Below are 20,122 nucleotides of genomic sequence, written 5' to 3'. Positions count from 1 at the left end.
TTTTTTTTTTTTAAATTTCATTTTATTTTAAAATTATTTACACCAGACCAACGTTTCGGAATGCATCTTCACCTTCATTGAAACTTTTTTTACGAATTAAGATAAAAAAACATTGCAACAATAATAAAAAAAAAATACAAACCTATTTAACAATTATTATTTAAATATAAGTTCCAAATTCATTTAAATTATCCCATCATAAAAAATAATAATGTGTCTCTTACTGGCTCTATATGTCTAAAATTCATTAATTTTAATTCCAGGAAACCATTAGTTGCCTGCTTCGTATCTTCATCTCAGTGAAAGCGTGTTTTGCTGAGTCTTTCATACATTTAGTAGTTCTCGTTTTTGTTTATCTTTTTTACCATTTTACTATCATTTCCTGATAAACACCTCACCATTATTTTTTTTAAATTTTATTATCGGTCTTAAAATTTAAGACTTTGTTTATATTATTGTGATATACATATCCTCTCTATTCTCCTACTTTTTGAATTTTTTTCTATACCTAATCTTCCAGGGTAGAAGGTTGGTGTATTAGCAGAATATTAATTTATGGTCATAAGTTGAATATTAATTTATTGTAATAACATAAAAACATTGTAGGGAATTTATACATTGTTTTGAGATTCTAAATTTGAATTTTTACTTTGGGCACTTAAATATAAAACAAGATATATACTTCTATGAATCATGTATATTTTATTATACCTTTTCTTTGTTTTCTTTGCTTAGTTTTTCTGCCTTAAAAGAGATCAAATGCCGTAAGATATCCTAATAAAAATATTTTTAAGAAATGTAAGGAGAGTTAGCAGACAGTAAGTTCCCCTTTGAGAAATGAGAAAAGAGTGCTTGGTGGCGGTGAGAAAATTAAAGTGTCATAAATTCAAGCAAGAGTGTCTCGCTTATTTAATAGCCACCAGCGATCCTTTCTTATTAGAACTTCTGAAAGATTTACGAGAAAGACAAACAGAAATTACAAACTTTCGGATGAAACTGTCGTTTTATAATCTCAGTATCGCTTCTATTTTAAAATTCATAAATACGCAAAAGATAAATATTTGTACTAAATATATTTTAAAGGAAATGGATATCTCAAAATATTTATCTCCATAGAACAATATTAATAGCTCAGTGTTTTAGTAAAATTTTTTCAGAGTATATTAATTTCTGGAGGAGTATAGTTTCAATAATTATAGTTTAAAGGTGTAGAAATTAATTCTAGATAACACCAATGGTCAAAATAATACCTGTTGAAAATAATAACGGCAAAATTAAAAAAAAAAAAATCTTTTGATTCTGAAATGTGTTTGTTGACTCCTCCTTTACGTGTACACGTAGTAAAAGTCCACATTAACCTCAACTTTTCAAATTGTAGCTCCTTTTTCAATGTTGCTAGATTTAACAAGTACTCTAAATTATGTTGCCTCCTTCCGTATTTAGTAGACGTTTCAAACTTGATATTAGACAGTCCCTTAATTTGTGGTGTGCGCATCACAGAAAGGGAAGAAAACCAGACTACCTCGCACACTCCAAGTAGCAAACTCTATAGTTTATCTGGGCATTAAATTGGATCGCCACATGAAACTGTGGTTTCATTACTATACCCCTATAGTATACCGGCTACGCCACCATTTATCAACACCCGTAATCTCACTAAGACTCAAACTCCAATTTTATAAAAGTATTTTGAGACCAGCGCTTCTATATGGTGCTCCACTCTTCACCCACCTCAGAGAAGGGACACAGCGCCATCTAAAACGCTTCCAGGATACAGTGTTGCGGAAGATTGTGCGGCCAATATCGCTGAAGAAGATGAAGACAGATCGAACTACGCGAGCTCTTCGAATTACCCACTGTAGCAGAATTCATACAACGCAGGCACATAAAGTTTTTCGACTCTCTACAGCAGCAAAGAAATCCACTGTTCAGGACCCATACAACAGCGCCCCCTCCGGTGCGTTGGCAACAAACCAGATACAAAATTCAGGAATTACGTTTCAGGACAAGTGTTTAGGGAATAAGTTTTTTAGGTTTAGTTAAAATTTCAAAACCACTGTGTGCCCCACCACATAAAATTCAAAGAACGCCCACTACAACATATTACAACTCAAAAACTCCTTAAAATGTAGGCCACTACAGAAGAAGGAAATAGTACAGTATTAAAATATATATTAGTATATATATTTATACTAAAACCAATAAATTTCAGAAATAGGGGTTATGAGAAGAAAAAAAGTTATAGTGGAAGGCAACTATTCTCACCATTACACATTATAGTGGGCCTAACCAACTGAGCTAGATGCGGCCCTAACTACTCGGTTAACATACATATAACTACTTCCTATATGTATGTATTCCATAACTTATTTCGTCAGGAAGGTATGAAGAAAAAAAAAGTTATAGCGGAGCGAGTTGGACGGAAAGAACAGACTTATATTATTTTTGGTGGTCTGAACTCCTCTTGGGAGATAGTAATATGTACTACATCGACCAAAAAATTTGCTATATGTATCTCTTTCAAAAGTCATATAATTAAGTCTTCCACGGAGCATAAGATTCAACGTTTGCCAAGATGGCATAAAATATTTTAAAACGATGTTTTATCCTTATGATGTATTTTGGTTAACCACTATAAATGGTTCTATACTGGCGATTTATGTTGTTATGTTGCTTTCCTATTTATTAAGCTGATTAATAAATTGACTGCTATCAATTAATAAATAATTGATTATAACAGAAACACTATATTTAAATGATAATTTCCCGGTGAAGAGTGGAACATAAATCCCTCAATTTAAGTGTAAAACTACGGATACAGGACAATATTCACAACGGTACAGTATGTAACTCAGCATACCTATTCTCTAAAACAATTTTTCAGTTTATTATTCATATTATTGTTTTGTTTCTTTTAACATAAATACTATAGTGTTGTTTTAAATTAAGGTATATTTTCTGAAGCATATACCTTATTGTTTGTAAAAAGTTTCTTATTTATATGATTTCAGTTAAAATTGAACACTGGCTTCGACAGACGGACATTTTTACTATAGTCTACGTAATCCTAATTATTTAAATAGATCCATTTTGTTTAAATAAACACATTTCTATAATTCATATTAAATTGCAATATAAATAAATAGTACATTAAATAAATTATAAATAATACATTTTTTTTTTTTTTTATTTTACTTTTAAGCTATTAATATACATTTGTTTATTGGTATCGGTAGGTTTAGTTAGTGCACCTTTTACTTTAGATCAGTCATTGTTTACAAGTGGGCTAATTGTGCCAAGAAGTCGACCAAAGTGATTCTCAACAAGCGCTAGCCATACTAAGGAAGATTGAACATTTTGTGTTCTTGATGATGACTATTATAATAATCTCAGATTCGTTGAGCTCTCTAAAAAGTTTGAGAAACATGTACTCCGAACATCCACTCATCATAAGAATACTATCTTTTCTTCTAAAACTATCACAACAAGGTAAGTCCATAATTTTCATATGGGCTCCATGCAATGCCATTGGCATTGTTGGTAACGAGCTCGCAGACAAAGCTACCAGAGAGTCACTCACGCTCCTTGGCCGAAGCACCGCCATTCTTATCTTACCCTATCAGAACTCAGTACACCCCTTAAATTAAAAATATTAGAAAGATGGCAGGCCAAGTGGGGTGAAAGTTCTCCTAGTAAATTAAAAGAAATCAAAATATCAGTAAAATCGTGATTGACATCCTACAGCAACAGCCGCAGAAAGTTGCTCTAACCCGCTTGATAATAGATCATACTCTCCTCACGCGCTCTCACCTGATCGAAAATCTTCCACCTCTAACGTGCAAATATTGTAAGTCCATTATCACGATTAAACATATTTTTGAAGAATGTACTCACTATTTGCCAACAATAAACAGGATAGGGCTAACCCCAAATTTATCAGAAGCTCTCGCAGATGAGGAAGCTAAAGTTACAATAGTGTTTAAATTTTTAAAAGCACATTGCCTTCTTTCTAAATTATAGCTCCTCTTCGATTTTAATATATTATTTTTATTTATTAACTTTTACATTTGTATGAATCACGTTCCTCTATTACATTTGTTTTAATCACACGTGTGTGTGTAGGGGGAGGGGCGTGCGTGTGTGCATGTTTTGTGTTTGTAGCTTCGTCATAATAGCAAGCCATAGTCGCTGATGACCAAAGGATTTTACATCTTTAAGCAACAATAAACAAACAAACATTTTTATGTTTATCGAATTTCAAGGATAGATCAAAATATAAGCCGTGAGTATAGTACGAAACAAAAATCAATATTAGATGAAGAAACTAGGACACTATTGAATCGTTTCAGATGAAATATCCGTCTTTATTATTTCCTAAATTCAAATTGGGATTAGTGGACTTTTGTCGTTAACTAAGTTTATGTTTACCGATTATAATGAGCCGTTAATAATTCTCTCTCTTTTTGTATTATGTACAATCATCCTAATTGATTGTACATTGTTTAGTGGGTCATTAAACATGAGCTTGGAAACACAAGAATATATAGTATTTTTTTTTATGCGTTCAAACTTAGACACTGGACAGATCCAGCTGCAAGAAACATTGCCACGGGCTTGGAGAAAGGTAATGTAGCGAACGGACCATTCGGGTTATATAAGAAAACAGGCGTTGTTGAGTCACTGGCTAAATATCGACGAAAGACCAGGACACTGGTTGACAATGAAGGAATAATTCATTTCTCCTTTTTACTCACAGATGAAACCATCATATCCACATCTTACAGCTGTGATATTGACATAAAGCATCAATAGCGTATAGAAAACGACAACCTGTATTGGTTAATCAGAAGGGACCTGTACACGACAACGCCAGAGTCAGGTTTCACGATGGACAGTGAATAAACTAAACAAGTTATATTATGTTATGAAGTCCTTCCACAACCACCTTATTCACCAGAATTATCCCCAAAAAAATTTAGACACCATTGATGTAAACTTTTTTAAAATGATTGTTAGGTCAAAAGTATTTTCTGTAATCATTCCTTCACAGAATCGTGGATATTTCAGTTTTGGGATTAAAAATTTGATATTACTTTGAGGAAAATGAAGGTAAATATTTTGTTTTCATAAAGTCGTTTGACTCAGTAACCTTTCCTATGAAAACTGGCATTTTATATGAAACAACCCAATAAAGATTAATCAATACCAAGGTCCCCCAACTTATACTCTTAAAATCGATGTAGGGTTTATTTGTTATAATTTATTTATTTTATTTATTTATTTATTTAGTATTTAACATACTATTATCATTATTATTATTATTGGCGTGAAAGACCGTGTGAGGTTCAAGGCCGTGCGCGATGTACTAGGGAAATACATCGCTTGTTTCTTGACGTGGTTTTTATAGGGATGGGTTCGTCACTCCCACGCCGTTTTTTTTGGAGTGCCACCCATAAGCTAACGGGCCTCACAAATGCCGGGCTGTTAGTGAGTATTGTATAAAGTTACGCTTGAAAAAAACCGGAGTAGGGCCGGGGATTCGAGCTCACAACCTTTGGGTTGGTAGACAGGCGCGTTACCACACTCCTACCGTCACCGTTATCGTTATATCTATGAAAATAAATAAATATATAAAATAATCTTTATTATACAAACATTTAAAAAATGCTGTACGAATGGTTTCTTCAGAATAAAAACGAATAAACATATTCTGTGATTTACTTCTTGAATCCTAAGTTAATTTAATCTTAATGCATTTTGAGAAAAAGAATGTAGGCAATGTAGATAAAATTTGTATACTCATCAACATAACAGATTTTCTCCGCACTAAAACCATATTTATTAATTAAAGCCGTATTCAAGGGTTTCAATATTTGAAAAAATAAATTAAGCTGATTAAAGTAAAACGTGCTATAAAGGTAAATGAATAAATAACGAAATCCCTATGTCTTCATTAATCAGAAGAAAGGAGAGAATATAAATTTTAATTGCCTAACATTTAGCAGAAATCGAGCCTACCTCACTTCTCCTTCCATGGAGTCTTCAAATATTAACACCGCAATTATGCGCTTGCATTTTAAATCCAGCGACAATTAGTAAATTTAATTTTAATATTTGCAAATACATTTTGGAATATTCATATCGGTAGGGGAACATTTTTTTTTTTTTAACTTAGGGCATTATTCATCTGGCTCTGCTCTAATTTCTGAGAGTGAATTTGCATAAAAAGACAATTGAAATTCATTTCTAGACACTTGAAGAAGAAGGGATATTAACACATCATCTATTTTTTTTTTAAATTATCACTTGTATGTATCTTCAAAAAATTAAAATTTAAATCAAATTTTGAAATATAATGTTGAATAATACAATTGAAAAATGTAGAATATAACTTTATTGAAGATAGATTATGTTTTCATTTATATATATATAGACAAAATACATAACTTGTTATCAGAGTTATTCAGAATATATTCGAGAGCATCAGAATACTGTTAATCTCATGGGACTATTTTATGTTTTAAATAAAACAACTTTTGTTTCACTCATCGAATTTGCTTGATTTTTAGTAATTCAAAAACCAGAACTTTTGCATAAGAAATAATTGGGTATCAACAGAAACCAATAATTTTTTTTTTTATTTATTGATATTTACAAGTGTATAAAAGTGTGTTTTGTGGCTCTTATCCCTGTTATTCGTTATCTTGGACTACACCTTGACAAACGACTAACCTGGAATCCTCACACAAGACTGAAAAGACAGGAAACTGCACGCAGATTCCGACTATTACAGCACTTACTAGACAAACGGTCTAAACTTCCAACTCATTACAAAATCATCAGGACATACGGAGTTGAGCTTTGGAGCTCCACTAAGTCTTCAAATTCCTCTCGTATCCAGTCCTTACAATCCAAAATCTTTCGTAAAATCCTCAATGCTCCTTATTTTGTTACTAATAAATCATCCAAAAAGATGATGATGAAAAGTTCCTTATGTAACCGACCTAGCCCGAACCCGATATCATTCCTTCCATTATAAAATCCCTAACAATCCCAACCTACTAGTTTCTAACCTTACTTCTTCTTCCATTCCTGGCAATCCTCCGAGGCGCCTGAAAAGAAGTTGGCCTCGTGACCTTATATTTTAAAATGTTTTTAGAGTTCTACTACTGGGTAGTTTCTCTACATGCTGTATCATATTATTATGATCTTACTTCAAATTTGCTTAATGTATTTTTTATACACTTGTAAATGTCAATAAATAAATAAAAAAATATTTATTGTTTTCTGTTGATACCCAATTATATGTAATTTTTTCTCAATAAATTGTATATTGTAATCTCACATTAACATATCATAATCATAATTTCTCGTTATATAATTATGTAAGCAATTTAGATTAAATATTATAAGAAAGAATTAAGATAACCCATGGTAGAATATAAATATTGAATCTAGTATAAATAAAATTGCTTTATATAAAAATGGAAAACAGATTCATAACTTTTTTTTTTTGTAAAAGACTAATTTTTTTCTTCCTTTCTAGATGAAATTCATTTCATAAATGAATAAATGAGGACGTGAGCGTAAGGATACATTAAAGTGATATTTAAGATACAAATATCCACAAGAGCAAAAAGCAGAGAGGGAAGTAAAAACGAAACTACACTGAATAACGCATTTATTTTAATGCAGCACGTGTAATTTCAAAAGAAATTTAAAAGGGGAAACGTATTCTCTCAAAATATACTTTTACAAGTTTTTTTTATTTTAATACATCAAAGACTATATCTGTTTTTCTCTTTTGTTAGATTTCTCATACCCTTCAAGCGGATCATTTAATTATGCAAAATAATTAATTAACAGAGTTCTTTTGTAAACATTTATATGTCAGAGCTATTTAAATGAAGCAAACCATTTAGTTAGCTCTTCATATTGAAAATTCTATTTAAATTGGACAACATTAATTGTATCCCAAAATCTCCAATCCCATATCACAGCCCTCGAAGATTGGTGTCGTAATTGGAGGATTAAGATAAATTCCAACAAATCCCATCAAATCGCCTTTATCCTTCGTCGTAAACCTACCGACTGCCATACAATTTCATTTAATGATGTTACTCTTACCTCTGTCGAACAGATCCGCTACCTTGGACTACATTTCGACAAGCGATTAACGTGGAATCCTCACACCAGACTGAAAAGACAAGAAACTGCACGTCGATTTCGACTATTACAGCACTTAATAGACAAACAGTCTGAACTTCCAACAAATTACAAAAGACTGATCTACATGACTGTAACAAGGCCAATCTGGACATATGGAAGCTCCACTAAACCTTCGAATTCCTCTCGTATTCAATCCTTACAATCCAATTCTCGTAAAATCCTTAATGCTCCTTACTTTGTCACAAATAATATCATAAATAAAGACCTTAATGTTCCCTATGTAACCAATCTAGCCCGAACCAGTTATCACTCCTTCCATTATAAACTCTCTAACCACTCAAACCCCCTAGTTTCCAATCTTGCATCCTCTTCCATTCCTGATAATCTTTCGAGGTGCCTGAAAAGAAGATGGCCACGAGACCAGCTAATGTAAAATGTCATTAGAGTGCTACTAATGGGTAGTTTCTCTACATGCTTGTAACACTCCAATTTAACTTAGATCAGATTTACTAAATGTATTATAATGTACAGTCGTAAATAGCAATAAATAAATATTTAAAAAAAAAATGGATAAAATTGTATTATTCAAATTCAACTGCAATTTTAATGAGTTTTTGTAAATGTTGATCATTTACTATTCTTTTTGTTTGCAACGCTAGTTGAAAATATATATATGAAATCACAACCTTTATTCATCTATTATGCAAAAAGAGAGCATCCTTCAACAAATCGGTTTTAAATTATTTTGCTTAGATCAATACAAAAATGGATTGGCGTTACAGGAGTCTTGATGTTCCTAGAATTATGTTACAAAAAATAGATATACTATTTCTGATGAAACGAGTGGGACAAGCATTCTTTTTCTTTCTAAAGACAACTGCTAGCCACTAATGAGTACAACTTATACTAGATGGTAAATTTGCCTCCGGCTGCTATATTCCGCACTTCGATGAAAATTAACAAGTATTTAAAATTTGATAAATAAAGTTTTGAGACATACGATATTACAGAAAATTTTCGTTAAAGGCATCTAAACAGAAATAACACATATATAATCGATTCTACATTGTTTCAGCATTTTTTCTTTCAAAAACAGCTGCTACAATTTTAAACAAAATCGGCAATCTAATGTAAAATTAGGTGAGCACTGATTTTTAATAGGGTTTACGAATAGTCTAACTCATTGAAATAGTCTAACTGGGCTTAAATTCGGATTTATAATTTTTTTTTAGTTCTTACTCTAAACTATGTTTTTTTTTAATTAATGATATTATAGTTTTACTAGTAATAAAAAATGAAAAAAATATGAACTATATGATTTGATTATTAAGTTAAGAAAATGGGAGATTTTTTAAAGGCTATTAATAGATTTTCGAAAATAAGGGCAGACGTATAATGTACAATTGGAATGTAAACGAATTTAGAATAATTCAAATTTGCCTGAGTGAGCGCATGCAGTTATTTCATATTTATATTTCAGTTCAGTCCCTGAACTGTTGTTGTGTCGAGATAGTTATTTTTTTATTTCATTTAACCTATATTTGACTATCTCAGTTGACAGTATGACTAACAATATAAAATCATTCTTAATACTTGCCGTATTGATTCAATTACAATTAAGCATTGAATAGATGGTTGAGTTTAAATTTTAGTTAACTGCTATATTTTTATATTTCAGCCATTTTTAAATGGAATATGAAAAATTTCGCAACGAGGAATAATTCTAACAGTATTTTTCTGAAGACTTCAAGAGACAATTGTGCAATGCGCGCACTGTAGATTTTTATATTTTGGAGACTAAATTTATCATTGAAGTAAGTGTTTGTTAGTTTCTTTTTATTTTTTATATTATTCAATTATTGTATCCTTTATTCAGTTATTGTGTCCTTTGTTTTTATAAAAAAAAATATTTAAGATTTTTATTTCCAGGAAAAAAGGATTCTTGTTTTAATTTTACACGTTTACAGCTGACATCCCAACCCATCCTAACACTATCCTCACCACATATGCCAATGACACATGTCTATTGTCAGTGAATAATGACCCTTCCATTGAATCCAAAACCCTTCAATCCCGCATAATCACCCTTGAAGAAAGGTTCCAAAACTAGAGAATTTACACATTTACACTTCGTCATAAATCTATGACTTCCTGCCCCACAGTATTCTGCAATTATGCCCCACTTATACCTGTCAAACAGATCCGTTACTTAAGACTGTATCTGGAAAAACGGTCTTAACTTCCAATCTACTACAAAAGACTGATCTACATGACTATAATAAGGCCTGTGTGGACATACGAAGTGCTTCACAAAACTATCGGATTCCTCTCGCGTTCAATCCTTACAGTCCAAAATCCTTAATGCTTCTTACTTCGTCACAAAGGAAGTCATTCATCAGGACCTAAAAGTTTCATATGTTACCGAAACTTCCCGACAACCCACTTGTTTCTAATCTAGGTTCTCCTTCATTACCTGGTAATCCTCCTAGACGTCTGAAAAGAAGATGGCCTCAAGATCTTCTACTCTAAAAATGTTATTGGAGTTCCATCAATGGATATACTCTGCATATGTCTGTATCATGTCATAAATATAATTCACATCATATTTACTTATTGTATACATATTAATAATGTTGCAAATATCATAAATAAATTATAAAAAATAGTTTTACACGAATATTTTATTTCTTTTTTATTTGATCACTAGATTTAAAACTATATTTCCTTCTCTACGCCATAGCAGTGTCCCATGCTGAAAGATTGAGCCAACGCAAAACATAGTGTTCTTATCAATTTTGTTTTTAAAGTATTTTGTATACCTCACAAATATGTAAATCTATCTTTGAGTTATTTTTTAATATTTGTATTGAATGACTTTGCAATTTCAATAATCTGCACTCTTGAAATAATCATTAATATTATCACTTTACATTATTTCATTATAAATATTTGAATAATCGATATTTTAAATTATTTAAGAACATAAAAAGGAATCTATTTCTATTATACCTTTTCCAACGTTTTAACTTTAAGATGTAAGGAAAAGAATAAAACTCTGCAGACTAGAATCACTGAAGACTCTTAGCAATCCTAGAAAAAAACGTGTCTTAAAAGAGAAAAGGAAGGATTAAAGCTTTTATCCTGGCGATCTACCTTCCTCTTGCTCGAGGACATTAACAGATTTCCGGTCTGGTGTCCCCATGGCCCATTTCTTATATTCTTCATTTATTAAAGGCCACTTTAGGCCATACAACTTATTGTCTCTTTGTGAGTCTGGTGCTTCTCCGGAAAGGTGCTAATAGCAAAATAGAGAGAGAGATGGGGGGGGGGAGGCGTCGAAGAGCTCACGGGATAAACAAAGGAATTATTTATCTGCTTTTCAAGAGGGCTTCTTTTCAAATCCGTTCCTAATTGTTTTACCTGAAAAGAGAGATGTTTTAAAGTAAAGGTAAAGTGTGCGTTTGTCAATGATGCTCCACTAAAATCTATAAAAGAAAATAATATTATCATAGAATGTAGCCTGTATTGATGCTGCATAAAGATGCATCTCGATGTTGTAAATTAAAACTACACTGCTCAGCCAGTGATTACATTTCTCAACGAAATAGGAAAATCATTAAAACTCTTTTTTATTTATTTTACAATCCCCAAATCATCCATTTTATTTTATGTTCCATATGTAACCGATTTAGCCCTAACTAGATATCAATCCTTCCATTATAAATTCCCTAATCACTCGAAATCACTAGTATTCTAACCTTGATCGTTAGGACATTTTTCAATATTTGTATTCTTTTTTTAAGATATTTTTATGATTACTGCTTTAATAAAAAAATATTCAAAAATTTTGGTCTCAGCAAAACAGCAGTATTAGTTTTACACGTTTACGGCTGACATCCTAACCCATCCTAACACTATCCACACTGCTTACGCCGATGACACATGTCTATTGTATCCAAAACCCTCCAATCCCACATCATCACCCTTGGAGAATGATGCCAAAACTGGAAGATTAAAATAAATTCCAATAAATCCCACCAAATCACTTTTACAATTCGTCGTGAACCCATGGCTTCCTTCCCCATAGTATTCTTTAATAATACCTCACACATTTTGAATTTTGGCTGATTTAGAGTCCTTATACTGAAAAGTCATTTATTACGTTTTTTTTTTTTTTTTTTTTTTTTTTTTTTCCCCCTCCCTTGCCATCTCTGGCATACGGGGTGCGGGAGCAGTGGGGTAGTGCGCTGGGGCTTGCGCATGCCACTACTCCCTAGGATCACCAATTTTTTTTATTTTTTGCTTTTTTTTTTTTTTTTTTATAACTGTGGTGCAGCCCAGCGCTACGTCTGATGGAGCTGCACCTTGTCCACTGCATCCTTCTGGGTGCCTCCTGCAGTTTCCAGGCTGGTCCAGCCCTCCTGGTCTCAATCCGGGTTAGCTTCTTCATCTTCTGGTGGCTCGCTGATGTTGGGCGGTCAAGTCCTTCCCATCGTGTATCATGTATTACGTTTACTAGACAAACGGTTTAAACATTCAATCCACCCCAAAATACCGATGTGTATGACTATATTCAGGCCTATCTGAACGTACAGAGTTGAGCTTTGGGGCTCCAATCCCCTTACATTCCAAAACCCTTAATGCTCATTGCTTCGTAACAAAGAAAGTCATTTATCAGGCCCACAATGTTCCATATCTTGCCGAAGTAACCAGAACCAGATACCAATGCTTCCATCATTAACTTCTCGACCACTCAAACCCATTTGTTTCTAGACTGGATTCTTCACCATTTCCTGATAAATCTCTGAGACTTATGAAAAGAAGTTGGCCTCGAGATCTTCGTATGGAAAATGTTATTGGAATGCTATCAATGGGTAGTTTCTCTACATGCCTGTATCCTACCATAACGATCTTAATCACATCTACTAGATGTATTATTATGTACAGTTGTAAATGTCAATAAATAAGGAAAAACATTAGAAACATGCTCCAGTACAAAGGGTAATGTTGCAAAAATCACAGTTATTGCTACACTCATAACCTGAATTGCCTGCACAAATTTCTTTTTCATTGCGTCGGAATATTAACACTAATACAACAGAAATAAATATCTGAACACCCCGAAGTACACAGACTTCGGCTATGGCAGACAATTATTTTCTGATTCACTGTAGTCGTGAGTCAGCCCCGTGTATTCGGAAGTCCTACGGGGTCGAGCGTGAATCTGACCGAATCACCTCCTTGCTCAACCGTTGGTCTAGTAACAGTTCTTCTGTACAAATTATAACACTCCTAACTCTTTTTGAGTTTTAGCGGTACAGATTCCTTTTTTAATAGTTCTCTTATTATTATTTTATATGACGTAAAACATATTTTAAACTTATTTTTAGGATTTTATTTGTTCTGTTTTTTATTCTGTAATGAACTTTAAGTTTCTCATTTGTTTTCTTTTTAGCTATATAATTAGTTTAATGTTATTTGATGTTTATTTAATCATCAAATATCCTTTTTTTTCGTTGCTCCTCTTTTATGATTTCCTTACATATTACCATTCGTAATGCTACTTCACTAATTTACTTCAAACATCTTATATTTCTCTACGTCTTTGAATTCTAATCTTCTGATGAAATGTGAAATCTCTATTTAAGCAATCTGATTATTAGAAGTAGACCTGCTGCATAGATTCTACAGAATTTGAGCGGATTCCCTCTGGTTTGAACTAAATACAATTGCATCGTGAACTACAGTTTCAACAAGCAACTTCGACGTGGAATCGATAGATTGTTACATCACAAAATGATTATCGAAATTCCACTCCAGTTTACAAACTGTTACAGATGCAGTACCATACAATCCATACAACTTAGGCAATCCAACCACATAACCGTGGGTAAGGCGCTTCAAAATCACCCGTGATTCTCCTTTATGCCAAACTTACTGTTTAACAAATTTTATCTGAATGCCGAGGATATGACTCCCTCGAATCTTTGTATGATTTACCAGCGGATCACCATTCCATCTTACCGGATTGCAAACAGACTGGATAAACATTTTGAGTTTCTCAATCACTTCAAACTCTACTATAAAATTTAATCAGATTCTACCACAGGTTCCTATGTTGTAATAGTTTCATATTTCAATATAATAGTAATTAATATAATTTTAAATAAATTAAAATTAAATATAATTTAGTATACTTTTTCTTTTTTTATTTGTACCTGTAAATGTTCATTTACAACCAGCAAACGAGATGTTCTATCCAGGCATGACATGAGGGAGATAGCACCCAGTGGTGCATCCTCCTGACGTTAAGTAAATTATTTTATTACATGAGGAGGTCACGCATCCAACTCCTCTTCAGCATACGTCGAGTCACGTCAGAAATGTTTTGTATTGCCATCTGTCGTATAAATTTATTGAAATGTCCATGTAGCGTGTTGTGAAACCGTTTGTTCGGAATACACAGATCGGTGTGAATGGTCTCGTTTGAAACATAGAGTGTGAGTTCGTTGCTAGTCTTAAAAATTGTGATTGAAAAATTTGTATTGTCTGAATCTGTGTCTTTTTAGCAGGTCCATAAATTTGGAAGGCGTAGGTCCATATGGGTTTTAGTAAGTAATTGCATACGTAAAGTTTCTGTCTGAGCGATAATTTATAACGTCTGTTTTTTTTTTTATGATTATAATTTACTTTTTATATTTGATATTTTATTAACAGGTAATTTATTTTATAAACAGGTAAATAAAAATAAATGTATACCCTGCTTCATTCCTACTACATTTAAAGTTTATCGAGTGTATAATAAAATATTTCTAGCCTATTTAAATAAATAAATTACATTAGCCACATCATTGCATCCGGCAATTGAATAGGATGATTCACCCCACAAAATTTTAAAGAATACGTTGACTGCTAATGATAGAAACAACCGAACATTTTTTGATTTCACTTCATATAATGTTGGGGTGACAGTTCTATCCGGAAGGGAATAAAGATATGTCTCTGGAAAGGACTTGGAAGAATCTGAACTTCTTAAGTTTATCAAGCAGACTCAGAGCTCACCCTCTGATAATAAGTTTCTTATTTCACGGACAATAAACTCCTCCCATCTCATCAAACTTTACACTGGATTTCGTAGCTCTGCTGCGTCTTACTTTTGAATTTTTTCTATATTTATTCTCCAGTTGTAGGGCACACAAGAATTTCAAATATTCAAATATTTTACTTGGAGGAGAACAAAGTTTTTATTGGAATTTCTCAGTATACTATTATGATTGGAGATATTCTCTCACTTTGGTCAGGAAGGTACCTTGGACACTTCCGCTTCTTAATGTACGGGGAGTTAATGCAATTTTAGTTTTGCTATCAGTTTTAACCTCATACAAAATACTGTTTTACTACTATAAATATTATAGTATACTATATTTCCCGTCTTCAGTTATTATATTTTTCTGGATTTCAATAACTGTAATTAAAATAAGTGTCTAGTGGTATGTATCCAGGTATTAGCAACTATTAATATTATAGAGGTCTTTGCCATAAGTCTTGCCAAACCTGTGCTGGGTATGTCTACAAAATGCACTTCGCAGTTCACAGGTGGCGAAAAGGTCCTTGTTGAACAAATCTATTAAAACAGATATTGCCAGCTGGCTGTGCGGTAGTCAGGTCAATTATAAACAACACATGCACCAAACACATTTTTAAGTGTACCACCACCTCGTAACGTATTTTTTTTGGGCGTGGCTGATGATAGTCAATGGGAAATAAGCTTCCGAAAAGGTAACGCCTCTACGAACGAAAGGGGGATCTGAGCACGAATAAAGAGCTCAATAAACTATGTATGTGACGGATTTACAAGGACGGCATCAAGGTTAATCCATTGCCATTGACATGTCCTTCCAGAAGGGCAAAAAAAGCAGGCTACCCCAGCAGTTCGTTGTGGATGGTGATGGCCGAAAACTCTCTAATAGCATCCTCTTCCTCGGCGTGACTCTCGACAGGCATCTCACCTTCTCCAGTCATGCCAGAGACTTAAGCTGGCCCGACAGAAGTCATACAGGCTCTATCACCTGCTCACTTCACAGCAGATCTCGCTCCGACTCAAGCCGAAGATCTACAAGGCCATCATAGGCCCGACTCTGCTCCATGGTGCACCTCTCATGCGACGCCTCTACAAGACCACGTTAACCAAACTGCAGAGCTTCCAGAATTCCCTCCTTCGGCGAATAGTCAGAGGAACCACACTCCAGCGGGCCAGGAATAGAGTAATCAGTGAGGAGCTCCAACAACCTTCTGTGCCAGAATTCATATGCCGTAGGCACATCAAATTCTTTGATGGGCTGAAAGCCTGTGCCAATACTCTATTCTGAGAGATCGCCCCTCCACCAAGACCTGGGAGGTGGCCAAGCACGGTCCTCTTGGTCGACGTCCTCGCCGAGGGAAGGACTTCTGGCTCTGCAGCCTGAAGTCACCCCACTTCAACACCATCAGCCGGAATGGAAGTAAGAAGACGGGCTAGAGAAGTCCTAAGAAGGGCTCTTCAGAAATGGATCTCCCGGGCTAAGATGACACCGACGGTTACGACAACACACACACCTCCCAAATCAGCAGCTATAAGTATATATTACACAAAAAGTAATAATATAATAATCATATTTTATAGCAACCATTTATCTGGATCATTTCAATCATTTTAATAACATCAGTGTAAATAAACACTTATCAATCATTGTAAATAAATACGTATAAGTTTATCTATGTAGTTTATTTACTATTATGTTACACAATACCACCCTTTATTATAGTATGTAATTACCATTGGTAACGATTTTTTATAAATATAAGGGTATTTAATTGGTAACTGGTAAACACACAACAAGTCTTTAGTAAAGAATCATAATATTAGTTTTGCAGGACTCAATATAAATTAATTGATTAACTTATTTTTGGATAATTACCATCAGCGATTATCCTGGCATCCCGACAAAATCTCAAGACAGTACATATCACTAGTCCAGTTTCATGAGTCTAGTGTATTTCTTTAAATTGAAATCATACGTGTTCACGAGATAGTACCTTGGGCGTTTTGATGGACATTACGTTTGCCACAAAGGAATCTATTTTTTCTAAATAATAATATTTTTTAATGATTATCTCCTACTCTATACATAGTAAATTCAAGGAAATAAAATAGTAAGATAGTATAACGTATAACATATATGATGTTTTCAATAGTAGTTATATGTTATTAATTTTGAATAAAATTGTTATATTGTTGTTTTTAGATATTGTTTTACAAATGGATTGTTTCGTTTAAACGGAACTCTAAAAAAATATGGCTAATTAATTATGCAGGTGGCCTATGTGGCCGAAAAAACAAATGAAACTCACACTTGCTTGCAAACCTTGGCTAGAGGCACTTTTTTTTCTTCACCTCTATTTTGCTAAAGATTATGAGTGAGTAAGGATACCGACGAAGAGCACCCGGGTAAACGGGAAGAGAGCAGACGAAAGGAAATGGAATGTACCAACAGGAAGCATTAAAGCATAGAGTAAGTTCACACCTTTCCACATTAATAGCAGTATCATTATTATCAATAGTCATCAACATCATTTAACACCAGTCAAAATTAATTAATTATCCCTAGCATTATCCTTTTGCGGTATCATGTATTAGTCGAAAACTAGATGTATCAATTTATAGAAAATTTTAATTTTATATAGAATTTTCGGTAAAAATCAAAAAGATAGAAAAATTTTTTTTGCTATGAAACCGGCTGTGGAGGAGAAAATAAAACTGAAATTTGGATTCAAAACTTCTAAAAAAATATAGTATCGTTGAGAAAAAAAAACATATGAATACAATTTTTTTTCTTAATACATTTTTTAGAAAATATTGATTACATTTATTCTTTTAAAAATATTTATATACGTAAAATCCTCAGTTTTCTAATAATAAGGGAAACACTGAAAAAATAAAAAAATCGGATGGAAGGTTAGACACAATTTGGACAAAAATGAGAATTTAAGTAGTTATTTTTTTTTTTTTTAAATCTTAGATAAGGTCAGTAATTTTTAATAGATAACTCATTAGCTTTAAAATTTAAAGTGATCTAATTTATTCGCTTTTATGAAATTTAAAGAAAAAGTGCCTGAGTAAAGGAAATCTTTCATAGTTCTTCAGCTAATAATGATTTCACTTAGTGCCAAATTAAAAATTCAGAAGAGGAATGAAATTGCCCTATTTAAATCCAAATTAAGTTACAATTTTATTTAATTAGTGCACATACAATTCTTATATAAAATTGTAAATTATAATTATTAATTGATTAATTTGAATAACATATCTATAAAATATTTGTTTTTAAGTACAACCAACCCTTATCCAGCATAAACTGTCCTTATTCAAGGTCTTTCTTTATAATCTAAAATATATTAAAAATGATTTCAATATTTAATTAGTTTTATTACATGAAAGAATAAGGTTATGGCACTCCTCCTGTGTGTTTCATAACGTCACCTAAACCATATATACCATATATATTAATAGTTGCGGAAAATTACCGAGCTCAACGACAACTTTCTCTTAATAGCAATGAGAACGTTCTTATAAATTTGTTTAAACAATTTAAATTTAAAATTTTATATTAGAGGAAGATAACCCGAGTGGCGATTAATAAAGGTTTCAAAATAGTAACAAAAGACTATTCATTGTTAAAAAATATTTCGCCCTACTTTGCAGAGCTTCGTCAAGGCGGATAAGGATCAGGTTTCGATGTTAACTCAGTTGTTGTTAACATCAGATTCTTGTCAGCCCTGCAAAGTGGTGCGAAACGTTGGTTAACAATAAATAGTTATTTTTTACTATTTTGAAACCATTATTAACCGCCACCCGGACTATCTTCATCCAATTTATTTCGTAGGTCAACTATCTTCTTCCAATACGAATACAATTTAATACTTACTATCAACATAAAGGTTACTCTTTTCTTTCTTGATAGAAGTGAAGTAGGATAACCCCAACTTACCTGTAATAAAAGAAAAATATATTAAAAAAGTAAGAAGAGTAAAGTTATTTATAATGTTGTATAGCACGTTACAAATACATATCATAAATTCCCAATTAATATCAAATTAACCAAATCATAAAGATATAGCTGCGTACGTCAATTTAGGAATATATTGAGATTATAATCCGGAACAACAAATCCCTTTTGGAATTAATGCGGACATTTCATAATAATTCCAACATGACATATATAATCTACCCTCTCAATTATTCTCTTGTAACTGACTGCTACGTCAAAATATTTTCCTTTTTCAAAGAACCGCGTCTGCATATGTCAGGTTGGACTCAGGTGCGCAATCAATTGTAAATCACATTTATTAATAATGCCCACTGTAGTCGATCATTCTGCATCAATTGACAATGCTTAACCAACCCGTGGAAAATATCCTATAAAATGTGTCCAATAAACACGAAACAGGCCAGATGTATTGTATTTAGTTTTATATATTATTCTTGTATATCGGTATTGCAATATCACTAGAAACGATAAATCCTGGCACAGCCTATATTTCTGAATAAAATATTTCAAAAAACTTTTTTCAAGAAAAAAATTACATAAAAAGACGTATGAAATCGTGTTATAAGCTAAATATTAGATATAACAAACCATATATATTAATTGTTTAAGATAAATTAATGAACAAATATCTATTTCATACTATAATTCATTAAAAATAAAAATTTAACAACTAAGAATCATTTTAAGTCTTAGGTTTTTAGCTTTCGGTAGACACCTGACACTAGCTCGCCACTGAAATACGAAAAAAGTCTGGTTAGAACCAAGGCTTACAGGCTTAATCACCTGCTAGCATCTAACCTTTCTCCCCGCCTTAAATTACTAATTTATAAAACTATACTTGCTGCATCTACAACAGCAAAGAAATT

This window comes from Halyomorpha halys, unplaced genomic scaffold (assembly GCF_000696795.3).
Source record: "Halyomorpha halys isolate HHAL.00 unplaced genomic scaffold, Hhal_1.1 Scaffold318.1, whole genome shotgun sequence".
NCBI classification, from domain to species: Eukaryota; Metazoa; Arthropoda; class Insecta; order Hemiptera; family Pentatomidae; genus Halyomorpha; species Halyomorpha halys.
This window is presented reverse-complemented; position numbering follows the sequence as displayed.